At 39.7% G+C, this 14799-nt stretch overlaps 1 protein-coding gene across 4 annotated transcripts in view; it reads right to left on the bottom strand.

The window, feature by feature from the left end:
* The window catches only part of elf1 (E74-like ETS transcription factor 1), a 40894-nt gene that overhangs the window by 25938 nt on the left and 157 nt on the right, over positions 1-14799 (bottom strand). Inside the window, exon 1 of one of the 4 annotated variants that reach the window (XM_040015411.1) lies at positions 14642-14799. The exons of 1 other annotated variant lie outside the window; for it this stretch is intronic. The gene's annotated coding sequence lies outside the window, so the exon portion shown is untranslated. Of the gene's footprint in view, positions 1-683; positions 2458-14641 lie in introns of those variants that run through there. 2 more of the 4 variants (XM_040015410.1, XM_040015414.1) reach the window with 2 other exon arrangements.

Below are 14799 nucleotides of genomic sequence, written 5' to 3'. Positions count from 1 at the left end.
TAATAGCATGACATTTGTGTAGCAATTACGGATCAAAATCATCACAGAGTGTAATTACTTTTTAGTAGACCATTACTACACAGTGAAAAATACATGTGGGCTTGGTCAGGGGACTTGCAAAATACTGTTCCCGCCCTTATTTCAAGACGCCATATAAGGCAACAATTCAGAAAAGAAATGCAACAAACACACATATAAGTTAAAGATCATCCTTATTATATCTTAACATGGCAGGTTTTAAAGTTAAAAGTGATTACCTTATCTGACAAGTTTTCAGGCACTAAAAAGTTTCAACTAGGTTTGAGGAAAATGGTGAGATATGGGCAAGAAGGTGATTAGAATAAATACAAATGCAGGTTTGTTGTTTTTTGAAGTGGCATTTGATTTATTAGTATGCCTCCAAAGATGCAATACAAGAGAAAACATGTTTCTAAATGTAAGATGAACTGGGACGACTTGTTAAAGCTCTCTACTGAAAACCTTAAAACATGTCAGCGCAACGATAACGAGAGCCATGCACAGCAGAGCAACCAACTACCTAACTGCTTGTCCGCTTACACACATACGTCCTAAATATATATTATTTATGTTTGTTCATGTAAAATGTATACCTTTCCTTTAACACACTCAAAAAAAAGCTTAAAACAGGTAACATGTGGAGAGGAGAAGTATCTGTCACTGACCTCAAAGACACAGGATTCGGGTGACAAGGTCCATAATAACAACCAACCAAGTGTTGATCTCAGCAACCAAGAGAAGAATCGGCAGCAAATGGTGAAACTGGAAATAATCCAAGACGTGTTCAAAGGAGGACAATGGTGCCTAAAGACGTGGACAGGCCGGCCCCACACCTTTCTACAGTGACAAAACAAAGCTGGAGATGAGGGGGGGAAAAGACAATGCAAAGGCTGCTGGTTGAAACAGAAAAAGGAGAAGTGTAGTGAAGCAACTTGTCCTCTCCCTATGAGTCACGCAGCACTGTCGCCATTGGTAGTGAAGCCCTGAGGCAGAGTGCCTTCACCTGGCCAATCAGCGACGAGTATCGGCCCTAAATACAAATCCTTTCAGGTGAGTTCTCCTGGTGGCGGGGATTGGACGGAGCTGAAGGGGGGGGGAGGGGAAACCAGAGAGGACCAACAGTAGGGCCACACCTTAAACACCATGAAAGACGATAGACGGGTTTCACCTGCAGAGGCGGTGGAGTACTGGATGTGTAAGTAAACAGTTGGACAGGTATGCACTTCGTTTAGACTTTGACCATGCAGTGTGGGCGATTAAAATCTGTATGGCACCTTAGAAGTTAAATTCACATGTCTTTGTGGCCCATTAAAACACTTGAAATGAATTGTAAGCCTATTAGGCATGCCACACAGTTAAGCAGCTGACATATGGAGTTGTTCTCCCTGCACTAAAATGCATCATAAAATAACTTCTAGCAGTGGGAGGTACAAAGAAATCAAAATGTAAAGTCGACTGCGTTTAGTATGAGCAAGTGCTTTGTGACAGAAGCGCAAAATTTCTGTCTTCCACCCCCTCCTATTCCTCTTTCAGACTCACCAATCATGCTAATGGGACAGTTCCAGTTGTGAACAATCATCAGAGGCAAATTTATCGTTTAAAAAAAATAAAGATTCACATGTTGTTTTGGGTGTTATCAAAACATGCTTGAAGTGCCACTGATCAGATCAGTGGGTAACAACATTTTTAGTGACACACATCTTGTTAAGTTCAGCAAATGAGAATAGATAGGAATCTTTATCAGAAATGACACTTTAGCAAACAGGAAGTGGTGGTCTGTGGTAAATGCTAAGCACTCTGTCTTCACACCCTGTGCACCAATTTGTACATGTATTCCACTGAAAACCTCCACGTAGTATTTTTAACAGAAGCAAACGTCAAATGTTAGTCACTGGATAAAATTAGTTTTCAATTGGGATTGTTGTGAAAGAACTTAACATGATCTATCGTAGGACCTAGTATTCAAAAAATTGGCCCTTTAAATCTACTGCAGCCAAGTCTGTTTGTCATGAACCTCCAAATCGCCCTCTCGATCTCCACTGAGTGCCCTCATCTTCGCATTAATTCTTCCTGGCCTCCGTTCTGCACAATACAGCTCAGAGTAAAAGCAACTGTTTGCTTGGGAGCGAATTGATAGCCTTGTTGTGAGGGAAAGTTATACCAAGCAAGCTCCATTTATCACTCGCCTTTGGAAATACTGTCCACAACCTCGAAGCCTTAGAGGAAGCTGTTCACTTCTTGTGATATAAACTCTTAAGGCTAATGGACTGCAGCACTGCCCAAATCCAGGACAACCATGTAAACATAGAAAAAGAGGCAGATGTATGCAGACAGGCAAACTTTCAGACATGACAATAGCTCTACAAAACACCAACAAAAGCAGAAACAGTGCGTGAGGCCTAAAGGAGAGCTACGTGCATTTTGATCTTCCTCTAAATGTTAAACAACAAGCTATAATTCTAGATATTATAATTTGGAAACTGACTAAGCTTTTCAACTAAGTTTTTATTTTTACCTAAATTTTCCAAAGAACAAATTCAGCATAGAAAGCTGATAAGTAGTAAATTCAAAAAAACTCCAAACGGAGATGGAGAAAATGGTTAGATAACGAACCACACATTCCAGCCTTCAGTTAATACTTGGGAGAACATTTATTCCCTCAACCTCTTGCCAGTATAGTCAGAGCCAGACAGACCATTGCCCATGGAGGAATTATAAGAGCAATGCTCAAGGAACTGGACTTATCTGTCCTGGGCAGCAGGCATATATAACTTGAAATTGGTGACTGAACATTTTAAAAGGTTCCCAGCAAGAAATGGTAAATGGCCTGTTTTTGTATAGCGCTTTACTAGTCCATAAGGACCCCAAAGCGCTTTACACACCCAGCCATCCACCCATTCACGCACACATTCACACACTGGTGATGGCAAGAATTGACTAGTTTATCAAATCAATTTATCATGTATGATGGGCCAAAGGGCATTAGAAAAAGAAATCCACTAAAATGTACTGAATATACAATGAATAGCACAGATAACAAAAACATTCAAACGATAAATGATTGCATCACTTTAAAGTTTAGCGTTTGCTTCTGAAATGTAGAACTTGGATGATTAACATATTTCCAACAGAACGTTATCTGCAAAATGTTCTTTTCAATATAAAACTACTATAAAGGAAATCTTTTGATATGAAGTCATTATTACTTGGTTACCTGAAGTAAAATACCAAATAATTAATACTGAAAATTACTGAAAATTTCTAATCAAGCTGAAGTGGAAACAGATTTTTATATAGCGTTTCCAAACGTTATTACAGACTGTAATCTTGCTGCAAAGGAGCCCTGTCCACACATGAAGTGCCTACCAGTGAAGTGGCAACCAGGCTCTATGGAAAGTTGATGATAATCAGCAACTTGAATCAATAAGGGGCAATGTGAAGTAGGTGGTTACCAACTTTTTCTTTTCTTTCCAACTGAGAGTAATAAATACTGTAGAGGCTTATCTCAACAAAGAATGTCTGCTAGCAAACAGCCATCAGCAAACTACCAGCAAAACAACAACTAAAGCAACACTTTAGAAATCAGAGAGAAAAATTAGGCATGTTGACCCAGAATAACTTATTTTTAAGCAACACTATTGGAGCTAACAGCATGGTGGTTCGTTCAGTGGTTAGTGCTGTTGCTTCAAAGCAAGAGGGTTGTTGCATTAAAACACTGCTTCTGTGTTCTCCTGCATGTGCTCTTTATTCTCCCACAATTAACCCTTTAACCCCTAAACCATGAAATATTTGCCATAAAATTCAATTTTTTTGAAAATCGAGAGTTTATTGAACCACCTGACAAATTAGTTTAAAAAATGAATTCAATTTTTATTTCCATATATGACTTTTAATTTGTAACGTATTTGTAACATGTGGCTTTTTGTAACTGCTTAAAATTGTATTGTGCAATTTATTTATGTTTTTACGAGGGGAAAGAAATCACACTGAAGTCTCACATAAAAACTGTATGTATCAAATATCAAATAGGATACACTGGGCGTTAAGGGGTTAAATTCTAACTCCTTCTAGCATAATGCTGCCCGTCTTAACTGACAGCATGCTTGTAAAAGACATGTTTAATCTCAAGGATGTCACCTTTTTACTGGGTGAACACACAGAGACAGACATCAAACACATTCAGCCTATAGAGTATCACCAATTAATCTAAGGGGTAGGTCTTTGGACTGTGATAAGGAGCCAGAGTATCCAGCGGAAACCCCTGAATGCAGAGAAAGAACATGCAAACTCTACAAATAGAGACCCTTATTGACCAAATAGTTTAATCCAATAACCTTTTAATCTCCACATCCTTTAAATCCGTCAAGTATTAAAAAAAAATATACATTTTAGTCATAAATTTCCAACCAAAATTAAAATGTTCAGTTCATGATGATACACAACAATACAAAGCATCAATCTTTACATCTGAGCATCTGAAACCAGCAAAAATTGTTCATCTTAAAAAGATTCCTATGATGCTTCACGTCTCAAACTAGTTGATGATTCATACTCAGAAAATCGACTAAACACCACAGAACTAGAGTCGTCTTTATGTGGAAAACATCTGGGTAGCTGTGAGGTGACATTTTTAGCCACTGCATCACCGCACTGCTCCGTGTTGTACTGTGCTTTAACAAAAGAAACAGACAGCAAAGGCAGACAAAAAAAATTAATATTTTTGTCAGATTCTGCAGCTATTGCATTTTCTTTATGCAGTAAACCTTTTGCATCCTGTTGCAGACAGCTTGCATAATGCAAGTAAGGTTAATATGGAACAAAATCTAGAAGGATGTGCTATTATTGCTGTATTGCTAATATATAATCAACTTCTAAGTGCAATAGATGTCATATACTCACTTTACATCTTTAATGTATGGCAAAACAGACACTAGATTACTGACTGGGCTGTGGACTGGATTGGCTATCTATCTATCTCTTAAAGTGTTTGGAGGAACATATTTGTGGCCTTAAATCTAGACTAAACTGAAAAGGATGGTGTGTGAATAATTTGCTACAGTGTTTACAGGATTTTCCTTGAGTACAGGAAGGAGAAAAAAAAAGGTCTCACTTATTCTCTCCAAAGAATTTGCCAAGCTTCCAATTATCTTTTGTAATACTGAATGCAAACTCACCCAAATTTGCACAACAAATCACATCCACACTCTGGGGAAAAGCAATAACAGCGAAGATGTTTAAATTGCTGTTGCTTGAAGACGTGTCAGTGGAATGAAATTAAATTCAACCCACAGTGTCAAAACACAAAAAGCCTGTCTCACACAGAGCTCTGTGTTCTTGCTTTATTCCTACAATGGTTGTGTATTAACTAGAGCAGAGGGGGGAAAAGAATGCCTTGATGTGTGATCAGTGCAGAGCCACGTGACCATGCACGCTATCTGGAAGGACACACCTTTCCTTTTGCAGCCCAAGAATAAAAAAAAAGGGTCAGTGATTACTGTCGTGTGCTCATTCTACTTAACAGAGGCCAACCACAATAGAAGCAGGCCTCAAAGCCCACATTTTCTGCGGTATGTCCCCATTAAAGGCAGAGCACAGCACCAAAGTCTGTCACTGAATTGCTTTCAACCCCGAAGGAGAAAACTAGATGACTAATTGCATGATATTAATCTTTTAGCTGGTCTAAACTCCAAAGCTAGCGTCACCGTTAGCTGCTTGAATCAAACTGTGACACAATCCTCAACATACTTAAAATGTAGCCCTGAAATAGGTCTAATTCTCGCATTTCTCACCTTTTTTCACACTTGCGAACACACTTTATGCTCTGCAAATTTGCACCGCACAAACTTTCACCACAAACTGCTACAAGAAAATTCTGATCACTCAGCCGAAAGTCAAGATGGAGAACTGTGGGCCCTGACAAACATTTTCAAACGATCCTTGACAATGTGAGATACAGGAGCATTTGGAGGGCATGCAGAAATATTTGTGTAGCTTGGAGGCAGGTCTAACACTGGCGGCTCCTCTAACACCGAGTCTGAGGCAGTCAGATGGTAGCTAACAGAACAGATGAGCACCCTGCAGGAAATGCAGAATGAGGTAAGCAAGAGGGCAGAAAGGCATTTTAATTAACTCCCACTGAGATGTTCAGTGAATTACTGGACAAGATAATACTTGAAAACATTTCTCAGGTGTGGATTATTGTCAAAGATTGAAGGCAGCCAGGGTGATATGCAAATACTGCAGTAATTTTGGATTTATAGCACACCACCTGGTTGAGGTCAGACTTTGTTGTTGCAGCAATCTAACCGGTTCAGTAAGCTGACGGCTCACAGCGCTATGAAAACGTTCTCGTTCTCGGACAGTGACCGACCTGAGCTGAGCCGGCATCTATGATGACTCACTATGCTGATGAAGCATGACTGCATAAAGACTTAACAAAGAGCTGGGCATATACAGCTATAAAGACAATGCAATGTGGAACTTCTCAGCCCATCATATGTGAATGATTCATCAGAAACTGTAAGCAGAGAATGATGGAAGATTGCAGGTCTCTATCGGAGAGTGTTCAATGTGGTACTCAGTTCACCCAACTACACTCACGCTAATGTGTAACATGAACCATATGCAGCTGAAAATGACTTGTGAAAGAGATCCTGTGTAGCCTTCTGGGCCTGTCTTTTAAATGATAAATTCAAACACTTCTCTCTCCCTCTCGTGCCTGCTTTCTCACTGCGAATGGGCATAAGCCAGCCACATGAAACTCTGCGAATGTGGAAAAATGTGTTAAATAAAAAGCTAGTGTAACCCACATTTTGCTGACTATCATGGGAAATGTAATTATCATTTATTCAGAATTTTAAAAAGGGCTTTAAACAAAAAGATCTTTAAGAAGAGATATACTTTTGTTTTTTCTGAAAATATACTTCAGGCAATTAAACTATGTCACTGAAATGTAAGATCTCATCTTAGGCTTTCTTCTGACCTAATTCTCAGTGGTTGAATTTTACATCAGGATTGTTATTGGTTATTTATTGGCAGTGGGGGGAACAAACTACCTGTAAAATATTGGGAAGTTTTTGCTGATATTTTGGATTTCCACAGCTCTGGAAACAACCAGCCTCCTGGGAGTTGGCGCAGAATGAACAGAGACAGTGCTTAAGAAGATGAAACCTCTTTTTGTTAAAGTTGAGTGTCGTAAACATTGCTCATGTTGTTGCATATAAAAGTTTAAAAACCGACATATCATCTAGCAGTACATTAGCTCTAACTTAGATTCTTTCTAGTGCCAACAAGGATCATCTCCTCTGGTTGTGAAAAGACTAATTGAAGATTATGTGAACGTCTATGGGAAAACAACCTTGCTGCTCACTTCATCTGTCACCTCAGTAAATGCTTTGCTGCTAAGTTTATGACCTCAGTTACTAATTTCAAGGTTTTCTGAGTGCAACATGTTGTTTGGTTTGTAAATCGTGTCCCCAGTTACAGTCAAACAGACAACAAAAGAGTGTATGCTTTAAAGTGATCATTCCTTGTCATTCACAAGTTGCTTCTGTAGGAATAAACATTGTGAGATCCACCCCTTTCCTCATCACCTGACTTCACTAACCAGTGGCAGACGTCACAGTGGCTACGTCCATCTTTAATATACAGTCTGTTATCCAGCCACAGTGTCATTAGCATCTTGCCACAGCATGAATCAGGCCAGGCTGCATGTGACGCCACCTCTTATCAAAATGGAAACATTAGATCACAGTGGGAACTGTGGAATGTATTGCGCAAAACATCAATCAGGCTGTTAGTGTTACACAATAGCTGTTGTACGGGGATAACCGGATGACATCATATGTGTATGGACAGGTGCAAACTGAAGCCTCAGAGTCTATTTTTTTCACATTTTTGGTACATTTTCACATCTGTTGGGCTCAGTTAGGCTAACCAGGAGGAGTGCATACAGTAACAGACTTGAAATGTCCATAAGACACTAACTACAGCTGTAAACTGAAGCAAAAAGCTTGTTTCCTGCTAACTTTAGCATACAGGGAGTGTTGTAAAATTGCTTCACATGCTCCCACAGCCCCAACGTATAAGAGATAGGCTGAGTTATCAACAGTTTTAGATTTATCTTCTGGGCATGCTAGCAAACAAGGCAGGGGTGGTATAAATATTTTACTTTATTGTACAATATAATGTACGTTTTTATAAACAGGGAGTGGATGGAGTAGTAGCATTAGGTTCACTGCTGCTCAAGCCACACACACAGACTGCAGCTTATTAAAAATTAAATACAGAGATCACTCACATCACACCTCGGTTACATGGGCTATTTCAGCTTCATGCAGTTAGATATTTGCAGAAAGGATTTATAACCACATAGGCTGATTCTCACACAAGCAAGTTATGATGAAAAACAATACGGTTTTGAGAAGTCCACCTGTGTCACACCAGCTAATTCAAAGTTAAGCGCATGTTCGCCCCGATATAGGCAAATACAAAGTAGTTTTTAAACCCAGAGCCCTAGCTCATCATCTGAAGCTTATTAATAAAATACTATGAGAGCTTTAGAACATATTGCACCACCACTCAGGGCCTTGATTATAATGCCAATAGGCTGCATGCAGTTAAATAATTCAGCAAGGCTGAGAACTGCCACTGTCACTCTGAAATTAACCCAGAAGAACAAAACCAAACCCCAAATGCCCGGATGGCGAAGACAGACAATTGCGTTTCAGTGGATGTAATGAACCGTCAGAGAACCCTGTAGGTTCTGTCAGCTGTGCCTCTCCTTGTGTATGTTACATTTAATGAAAGTTGAATGAGGGGAGATCATTTGGCCTCTCTGAGCAGAGCTAAATCCAAGCCGCACTGGCTAAGCTGACTCATGAAAAGCGTCTGTGAAGCACTTGCTACTACAGTACCTCGTTAGCTCTAAGAGACATGAAAAATGATAGGATGAAATAGCATTATATGCCAAAGTTGCAGACAAAGCCAGTTTCTATTTTTGTGAGGAACTACTTCGTGTGGTCAAAGCTAGAACATTATAAACTAAGACACTCCTTAATGTAATTACACATACATCAGTGATACAACATGCTACACTGTGGGTCTACAAGGACCTCAGTTGGCACCATAAAAAATATAAGTAATATGGTTAACTAATCTCATGAAGTCAACATGCTGCCAGAGCCAACAACCTACAGCAGTTTTCCCCGCAGACAAAGTCATACACTGAGACTGGATTGTGTGCTCTGGCCAAATATTAAATTATGTTATTTTTCTTAGCATCTGAAGGGTTTTAGTTTTCCCAGCTGCATATAAATTCATTATATTCTCTTGATTTTTTTACTTAAAAGGAACAGTAATGAAATATACTTATTTAATTTCCTGCTAGGGTTCAGATTAGAGGATCAGTTTTGCTACCCGATCAATATAAAGTTAGTGCAAATAGGCTGTTAGTTTGGACTAAAAATGAACAGAAGAAGTAGTTTTGTCTTATGGCACCAAACCCCATAGTGCCTTTAAAAGGCAATAATCATTAACACCAATACACAAATATATGTGATTTTTCAATGTGTGCTTTTTAATAACAAACAAATTAATCATATAAGTTTTATGACGCACCCAGATTCAAAGCTTTCCTCAGAGTAAAGCCAATAAACCCAAATAACTCTCCCCTCCCATAATTTCAGCTAGTCTGTATAAATGCTTTACAGGCCTCGTTTTTAAAAGACACGTAGCCAATGATAACAAACAACCTTTATGGGGGCACGTTTAGCCCAGTTCATTAGAGTTGTTACTGTGTTATTATTAGCACAGACTTAGCCTCCCCTTTAGATAGAAAATAAAAATAAAGCTAATTTGGAGATTTATTGCCAACTTGGAGTAGAAATATTTTGACCTGGCACTTGCTAGTACTCTGTTTAGAGTTCGATCACCTTTTGCCTTCAGAGCTGCCTTAATTCTTCATGGCATATATCCAACAAGGTGCTGGAAACATTTCTCAGAGAGTTTCTTCCACGTTGACATGATAGCATCACACAGTTACTGTAATCCAGGATGTGAATCTCTTGTATCAGAAGGTGCTCTATTAGATTGTGATCTGGTGACTGTAGAGGCCATTTGAGCACACTGAATTCATTGTCATGTTCAAGAAACTAGTTTGGGATAATCTGAGCTTTGTGCCACAGTGTGCTATCCTTTAGTCGCATAAGAAAATGGGTACACTGTAGTCATAGAGGGACGGACACGTTCAGCAACAATATTCAGGCAGGCTTTAACTGATCTTCAATTTTCACTAAGTAGCCCAGAGTGTGCCAAGAAAATATTCTCCATACATTTTGACCAGTACCCCCAAGGCAGGATGCGTTCATGTTGTTTACACCAAATTGCAACCCTACCATCTCAATGTTACATCAGAAATTGAGATTGATCAGTCCAGACAACACTTTTCCAATCTTCTATTTTCCAATTTGGGCTTGCTTTTTGCAAATACATGGTTATAACAAGACGTTTTCTGAGTTACTGTTGCCTTCCTATCAGTCCAATTGACCGTTCTCCCCTGACCTCTGACAAGAACAAAGCATTGTCACCTAGAGAACTTCTAGACCATCCTATCCCATCTAACACTAACAACCATGCCACATTCAAAGTCACTAAATCACTTTTCTTCCCCATTCTGATGCTCGGTTTCAACTTCAGCTGCAGATCATCTTGCCCATGTCTACATTAGGGCTGCCACAAACGATTATTTTGATAGTCGACTAGTCACCGATTATTTTTGCGATTAGTCGACTAATCAGATCATCATCCATTGGAGTAAAACGTGCAGCTTATTGCACCAGCAGCATCTGCTCTTATATAACTATCATTAGCTTACAGCTTTAAGTGTTTAAGGTCTGTGCTAACTAAAAATAAAGACAAGATGATAGTTTATTAAATTTGAATGAAATTTGCAGATTGTCTCGGTGAAGTTTAATAAACTCCTTCTATCTAAAATATAACAGGACACCGGAGTAAATTCTCGAGCATCTCACACTTCTGATAATCAGCTGTCTGCTTGAAGTTTATTCAGCTGTGTAAAAACTTTAATCTCAGCCAAACCGATTTACTCAGGAACAAATAAAATACTAAAAAAAGCCAAACAATAAAATTTTTAAGTTATCTAAGTGACTCATATATCATGTTTAACCTGAGTAGTGAAAGATGGCGGTGGGTTTGAAAACAATTTGCCGGGAGTCCGGTGTTCTCACGGCTCTACTGAGCCTAGCCCCCGGCTAGCTATCGAGCTAGTGGGTAACAGACGTCTCCGAAAACGTCGGAGCGCTTTTGAAAATATGTGGTGTCTTGATAAACTGAGCCGATATTTGAGGTTTACACAGCTACATTCTCGCCTGAAAATATGTTAAACGTTTATTTTGTGACCCAGAAAGAATAATAAGAGTAATATTAAAACTAACTAGCTGCCGCCATTGTTGTAAACTGAGCTGGGCCGCGCTATGAATTCTGGGACACAGCTTCTTCTTCTTCGGGGTTTAACGGCAGCTGGCATCCTTGTACATGCAGTGCTGCCATCTTCTGTTTCAGTGCGTTATTACACTCTTAAATCCTGCTACTTATTCCTGCGTCTTTTGTGATCTTACAAAGCTTCAAACGACGCGTCGATTATTAAATCAGTCGTCGATGATTTTGATAGTCGACGTAATCGTGACTAGTCGACTAATCGTGGCAGCCCCAGTCTACATGCCTAAATGCATGTAAATACAAACCTGAGTTTCTGCCATGTGACTGGCTGATTGGATATTTTGTGTTAACAAACAGTTAAACGGATGTACATCATGAAGTAACAAGTGAGTATATCTATCTCTTTAGCTATGTGGTTACATTCACCTGTCTGCTACTGATGTTGGCCACATGTGCACAGTATTGTTTTGGCTGAAACACAAAGGATTTGGTAGTGCCCCAATGTGCATTTTCATAATTAACAAATAAGCTAAGCATAGGTATAGGTTTTACAATGATGCTTCATGATTCAAGGAAGGAAACTTGCCTCACAGTAAAGAATGGCAGAATTCACAAAACTAACCCATCCTAACTTCCAAGTATCACAGCTAGATACTTGTATTACACAATCTAGTTGTCCTCCTTTACATGCTAAATATAGTCCTAGTCATTATCAGTGCTTTACGTCATAAAAAAAATATGCAGATCCATGAAGAAACCAAGGTCTAATGACTAGACCGAGTCACATGCTTGTGAGGCAAGCAGCATAAGAGCAGAACGAGGTTACAGGTGGAATTTCCCCTGTCTCTCCTTTCTCTCTGACGTCATGTCCAATGGCAGTGGTTCATTGCTGCTCCTGCTGCCTAGCAATCAAACGTGTCTGACAAGGTGATACTCAGGTGTCAACGGCTTGGGCTGGTTCAACAGTAGCATACAATTAAGGAACTTTGCAATCAGCAGTTCCCCTGCAAGCCTTTAACAGAAAACAGACAGACGTGGGTATTTTTCTGCATGTGGAAAAAAGGGGGAAGTTCAACAGTTTTGTTTCTCTTTTCACAAGTCAGTTCCTGCATTTATGCAAGTCATTTGAGGTTTCAGCCTTCCCGTATGATTGTTTGTTTAGCATATGAACATTGCCATCTTGTGGTTATTTCTAAGGCATTAATTTACACCTACAAGCAAGGATCATTGAGCAGATTTGGTGGCCATGAGAAATTGTGAGTCATTACGCAGTTATTGAGGTTGAAATTGCATGTGTGGGCACTAAAGCACCAGATAACAGAACTTCATATTAGCTCTTGATACTCAAACATCTCTGAGTTTTGTAAGAAGTTTGACTTGTTTTCAAAGATTACCACATACACCAACTTGCAACCAAAAAAAAAGCTACTATATTCCCTTTCTGCAGCAAGGCTGCTCTGAAAGCTTATTATGAAACTGGAGTACTGCTTTCTAAATGGGATAAGAGCTCAGTTCTTCTTTTTGTGTAGTTAAATCAATATCCAGAAGCCCATTAAGCCAGGCGGGTACATCTTGGGCAAGGAGACATATCTGATGTCTGAGGAGCCCTTCAACACTTAAAGAAACACAAGGACTCTCCATTGTTGTCCTCGGTCATCTTCAGACTCCTCAGCTGCTCAGGCTGCTGATGGTGACATCACTGTCACAAGATAAGAAGGCTAACAGGAACTACTTTAGCCTAAACCACACAGTACTCTATCCGCAGAGTGCTCAAGTCCACACAGATGAAGCCTATGCAACATTAAAGCAATGAAAAGCAGAGAGGAAAGGGGCAAAGTGTGGGCAGCAGCGTAGCAAGATGTTCCTAAAACAAGGAGCACATGTTTGAAACAAACAAGACTCCACACTGGAGTATATTTGGAAAGTCTTGTTCTGGATAATTGCTTTCAGTGGATTGAAGTTTCCAATTATCCACAAGCCTCTCTGCCAGTGTTCCCACCATGGGAAGTCTAAAGGGGAGAGGGGTGGGTGAAGGACTGGTGGGTCCAGCTGCTCCCGTCTCTAGTGGGGCCGTCAGACTAAAAGCTCTTAAATCCCCCCACCTCTTCCCTCTGCGTCACCGCCTCCTGCTCCGAAGGGCCGGCCAATCAGACGGTGTTTGTCGTTCCCATGATACAAGCATCTCAGAGCAAAAATGTAAACATCTGGCAAACATTTAGACTCACTACAGAATAGGGCTGATCAACACTTCTGTCAAGCATGCCGGATCTATATTTGTGTAAATCAGTAAACATTCATTGATCCTGCAGAGACAGAGAGACCCCTGTGAGGAAACCTCCGGGTGTTTCAGTACAACATACTTTCTCATAGCATATATTTGTATTTTATTCAAGAACATTTCAGGAAATTATGAAAATTGTACATAATTTCGTAGCTGAAGTTGAAAATACACATTTAAACAGCTCTGATCTAACGTAACAGAAAGGCCAAAAAAAGACAACCAGCTCACCATGACTGCAGACATGAAAAATGACATTCATGCTTAGAAAATTATTCAAATGAGCAGTCATTTCATCTGTAATCTCACTTAATTGCAGTCAGAGATAGAAGATATGCCAATTTGAATATTGCTCTAACTGGCTAGTTATGCACAGACTCTCAATTTCCACACTTTCTAGGCCTATAGTTAGTGCAGCTGACCTGGGGTCAAGGCTATATTTTTCATAATGGAGGACAAAATGAAAGCTCTCATCTAGTAAAACAAAAGTGGAGACAGAAAAAGTGCCCTGGTACTCTTCTGTTATAGCTGATCTGAACTATTTTTCACACACTCATACAGACACACACCATCACACCATGTAGTCACATGCCAGCTGACTGACACAAAGGGGAGTCACAGAAATCTATGGAGTAGTAAAGCAAGGCAGAGCAAAGCCCTGCAGGTCGTGTAGCAGCTTCTAGTACATCATATCGGTTCAGTCGTGTTTCTTTAGAGTGCATTTAGTATATAAATGCTTACATGTGGTGACAAAACACATTATTTCCTGTATCCATAAAAAGAAAAATGTACATTAAGGCGATCTCAACGTTAGCACCCACGCTGTTAGTCACAAAAAAAACAAGCAATTACTGTAAAACATGCCTTTTAAATCCCAGATGTACTTACCCCAGCAGAAGTTATCAGTACATTATATTCCTCGGCTTTGTATAGCCAGTAAGAAGCTGTTCTCTTATTTTTTAAGAAGCGGCGACGTTAGAAAAACATCCCTGGAGCGAGTTGGAGACTTTACGGTGCTACAGCTACATCATCACACAGTCACCGGT

Source organism: Simochromis diagramma, unplaced genomic scaffold (assembly GCF_900408965.1).
Source record: "Simochromis diagramma unplaced genomic scaffold, fSimDia1.1 OVJJ01000685.1, whole genome shotgun sequence".
Taxonomy (NCBI): domain Eukaryota; kingdom Metazoa; phylum Chordata; class Actinopteri; order Cichliformes; family Cichlidae; genus Simochromis; species Simochromis diagramma.
The sequence above is the reverse complement of the archived record's forward strand: the minus strand, read 5'-3'. Positions and strand labels throughout refer to the sequence as shown.